Source organism: Onthophagus taurus, chromosome 1 (genome assembly GCF_036711975.1).
Source record: "Onthophagus taurus isolate NC chromosome 1, IU_Otau_3.0, whole genome shotgun sequence".
Lineage (NCBI taxonomy): Eukaryota > Metazoa > Arthropoda > Insecta > Coleoptera > Scarabaeidae > Onthophagus > Onthophagus taurus.
Window position 1 is genome coordinate 28,065,514 of NC_091966.1, and position 4,681 is coordinate 28,070,194.

The 4,681-nt window shown below is 30.6% G+C and overlaps 1 long non-coding RNA gene across 1 annotated transcript; it reads right to left on the reverse strand.

Annotated features, from left to right (window-relative positions):
• Positions 1-207: 207 nt before the first annotated feature.
• On the reverse strand, positions 208-2,641 carry LOC139432253 (uncharacterized). Its single transcript, XR_011642116.1, has 3 exons — positions 2,301-2,641; positions 2,163-2,227; positions 208-699 (listed from the first exon to the last, which is right to left on the reverse strand). It is a non-coding gene; the product is annotated as an uncharacterized lncRNA (long non-coding RNA).
• Positions 2,642-4,681: the final 2,040 nt, after the last annotated feature.

The following is a 4,681-nucleotide window of genomic DNA, read 5'->3' on the forward strand; positions in this document are numbered from 1 at the left end:
TAATAAAGACTTACCTAAGATCATCAATGAGCCAAGAAAGGTTAACGTCTTTGGCAACATTATCGATAGAAGCAGACACCACGGCCAAAGTCAATTTTGAAGAAATTATTGACGACTTCGCTGGATTAAAAGCAAGAAAAATTAAGTTTAAGTAGTGTAAGAATATTATTGTTAAAGCAATACTTTTAAGCAGATTTAAATTTGTTTTAGTTTAGTATTAATAAGAATAAAAAAAAATTAATGACAAAATATTTAGCTGTTCTTTTTTAACTGAGATAAGGCACATTACAATGTTTATTTTTTAATGGTAGCGATATTGTGATGGAGGTGGGAAAGAACTATGATGGTAGGTAGTTTATGAAAAAGAAGAGTCGAGAGCTATTTACCTACATAAAGGCCTCGCAAAACTATTTTGCACCAGGCCCCGCATTTGCTAAAGACGGCTCTGGTCCTATTCGTTGGATAACTCAACGAATGGACCAATATTTATACAAAGACATCATGGCGAATACAATGAAGCCATTTGCGGATAAATATATGCCTGTCCCATTCATTTTTATGCAGGATAACGATCCACAGCATACTGCTAGAGGCGTTAAAGCATGGTCTTCTGCCGAAAACGTTAATGTTTAGGATTGGCCTGCCCAGAGTCCCGACTTAAACCCAATTGAAAACCTCTGGGCTGATGTTGAAAGGGTTCTGGAAAAGAAAATAAACAAAAATGCTGATGAATTGTTCAAAAATGTAAAGAAAATATGGCAGAATATTCCAATTGAACGATGTCAGCATTTAGTAGCTAGACTTCCTCGAAGGTGCAAAAACGTTCTTAAATTAAGGGGTTATCCTACTAAATATTAGATTTAAATGAAAATTTATATTTAAAACGTTGTTAATTAATTAATTGTTAATTTATAAAAAAACTTTATTATAGAGTATATAAAAACCTTAATTAGTTGTCCAAATTAAAAGGGTAGGTCTTGTTTTTATTGAGATTACTCCATTATGGTGTATACAATTGCTGAAAGAGCTGAAATTGTGAGCCTTTTTTTAATCATGAAAACGCTAATGAAGCAGCACGTTTATTTAATAACCTGCATCGTAATAGGTGTTTTCGTAATAAGTACGTTCTAGAGATGGTACATAAGTTCCGAGAAACTGGATCGGTGCTAATAAAAAAAGAAACCCTGAACGTGAACTTCCTGTGGTCAATGAACTCACAAACTTGGAAGTAATAGGGCAAGTTAGTGCAGATCCAACTGTAAGTACAAGAAAAATAGCTGCAGTTACTAATGTTCCTAGAATAACTATTCAACGAGTTTCGCAAAACTTTAAATTCCATCCTTATTAAAATAAAGTTAGTTCATAAATTTAATGAAGGCACTTGCAATTTGCACTTTCACTTGCAATTTTGCGAAAATATTTTCCAAAAAATAATTGTCAGTAGGCAATTCCTACCTTAATTGACATTGTTGAGAACTATGAAAGATACTCGAAACAACACTTATTTTTCCAGCAAGATGGTGCTCCACCGCATTATGTTTATTATGTTTCCCGGTCAATGGATAGGTCGAAGTGGTGCTGTAGAATGGCCAGCCAGATCTTCAAACCTCTCCCATTTAGATTTTTTTATGGAGGCATTTAAAATCAAAAGTTTATGCTACCGAGTACGATTCGTTGGAAGAGTATCGCCAGCACATTATTGATAAATGCAAGATAATAACTTCTGAAATGCTGGAAAATATTAGGCAAAGATTTGAATCAAATTGTACATCCATACACTTGTATGGATGTTGGTGGTGCTAACTTTGAAGATTTATTGTGTTAAGCCTTTTCTTAAGGATTAAGAATTTCTACTTTTCTTAACGAATATATGTTTATTTTTAATTTTTCTTATTAGAAATATTTTTTATGGCAACCCCCCCGAGAAATAAACTTGACGTGTTTCAGGTTTTCTTCGATGAAATCAGTTATGCCCTTCAGCTCGTTTTCAATAGGCCAGCCTGTATAAAAAAAAGTAGTCTTTTTGCCCGATCATATTTGATATTTGTATTAAAACTTTTTGAAAGCGTCATCCATACATTAATTTAAAACTTTTTTGTTAAATATATGGAAAAATGTATATGTATATATATACATATAAAAATATAAAAAAAACTTCTTACTTGCTTAATTTTTAAATATTTACTGGAACCGGTTTCGACACATAAAGGTCATCATCAGCCAAAATCTTTGCAAGAGAAAAATATAAAAAAGAAAATTACATCAAACTATAATTTCGTTATAAAAATGATATAACTTACGTCATAAATGAAGAAATTTTATAAAAATACCACACTGAATATTAAAATATTAAAATTTAAATAAATAAACTAAGGTAAAATGTTAAAATTAAATAAATATGTTACGAATTAAAATGAAACGTACAACAAGACGAACACAGCGCACAATAATGGAAATTTTACATGAAAGTAAGTACACCACCCGAATAAACCGGTTACACATTAAAATCGTTTGAATAAAGAGATGGTAAAATCAACTCTTGCTTCTTGATATGAAGGAGTATAATGGGGTGTACAAAGTATCAACTTGATCGTTGAGAAGATTTATTCTTTTATTTCTCTTATGTTTATCGATTTCCAATGTTTCCAAAAGATCCAGTTTTCAAACCCTTTCTCGCATTTATGTAATAACTTCGTGTTATCGAAGTCGATAATATGACCAGTCAATCGACTGTGTTTGAAAATGTTAGAATTCGCCTTTGTTTTATGTTCCTGTAATCTTAAATCAAGTCTACGACCTGTTTGCCCAATATACACATTACTATTGCATTCTTTACAATTAACTTTATAAACTCCAGAATCTTGGAGATTATTTTTATTATGTTTTAAATGATGATTTGATAACAAATTTAGAATTATTCTTCTATTACTATAAGAAAATGTTATACCGTGTTTAGCAAGGGTCTTATGGGCTTGTTGAGAAGTATCATTAAAAGTAATAGGTTTGTAAATGTCATTCTTTAAGTTTAGTATATAAAACATCCTTAGTTATTGTAATCTTATTTAGAAGGTTGTTAATTATATTGTTTGAAAAACCATTTTGTTTAGCTAAGCAATACATATAATTGAGTTCTTTAACACGATTTTCTTTTGACAATGGGTAATCCAGAGCTCTATTAATTAAACAACGAAAACTTGCTATTTTTTGGGAAAATGGATGTGCAGAATCTTCAGGAATAATTGTAGGAACTGTTGTTTGTTTTCTAAATATATCATATTTCAATTTTTCGTCTTCATTAGTCAACTTTAGGTCTAAAAAGTTTAGTTCCTTATTGATTTCTTTCTCTACCGTGAACTTTAAATTTTTATGAATATTATTCATGAAAAAGATCTAAGTCTGCATTGTTATTTTCCCATATTATAGATATGTCATCTACATATCTTATCCATTTTATGATATTATTGTTGTAAGGATTATTATTAGATATTATACTGGGTGTTCATTTCAAAACTTTCCACCATAATTTCTGTAAATCCGGAAGTTTAAAAAGAAAATCGCTGAAATAGGTAAAGAATAAAACCAAGGGGGACAACTTTTTATGCAAAAATTGACTCACTCACTTCAACCCCCCGTCGCCAGAAACCAACGCCTTAAAAATCTTAAATGGAAAGGGGTGTCAAGTGATACCTCATTTTAAAGGTCTTTTAAGGTACTACATGTTAGTATTTACTTTTTTTAAATTGATCGATTCGTTTTCGAAATTTTTGCGAAAATCTTTGTTTTGTATTTCCCGCTTTAATTAATATTAAAAATTTTAATCACCTTCTTAAAAGCAAGAATAAGTAATCTTTTATTATTAATTTATAAAATTAAATTACCATGTTCGTTTTTACAACGACCATTAAATCTTTATTATTTCGGAGCAATCGGAAATATTTAAGAAAACTAAACACGTATAATTATGAATTAAACTAAATTTTATTGAAAGTATTTTACATTAAACCTGTATGAAAATTACTCTTGTCTCGAATGGCCAAAAAAAGGAAAAAAAGAGACGAAATTTTTCTCTTTCTATAAACGAGTTATAGGCTTTCATAATAAAAGTGCAATTCTAAACATAAGTTTATTTGGTTATTACTTAAACAACTTTGTGTTATCCACTTAACAAAGTTATTTAAATAAAACAGCAATAATGGTTTACAGTTTTCAGGAAAGGATTGAAATTGTATTAATGTATGGATCCCAAAATGAATGTGCTCGACGAACTGCCGCAGTTTTTAATGAAAGGCATCCAGATAAGAACGTATCTCATACATACGTCCTGAATCTCATGAAGAAATTCACTCAGACTGGGTCCGTTGCCAACATAAAACATAATGAGTCGAGAGTTTTGAATGAAACCGCTCAACTGGAAGTGTTAGGTCATTTCGGTATCAACCCCAATACTTCATTGCGTCAGATATCTCGTGCAACTGGTATATCCTTGGGTTCTGTTCATAAAGTTGTAAAACTTCACAAATTCCATCCTTATAAATTGAAAATACATCAAGAGCTAACTGAAGACGATTTTGACAGAATACAGTTTTGTGAAGAAGTGACCACTATTATTAATAATAACAACGTTTTTGTGAAAAATATCTGCTTTAGTGCAGATATCTGATAACTGCAGATATTGGAGTAA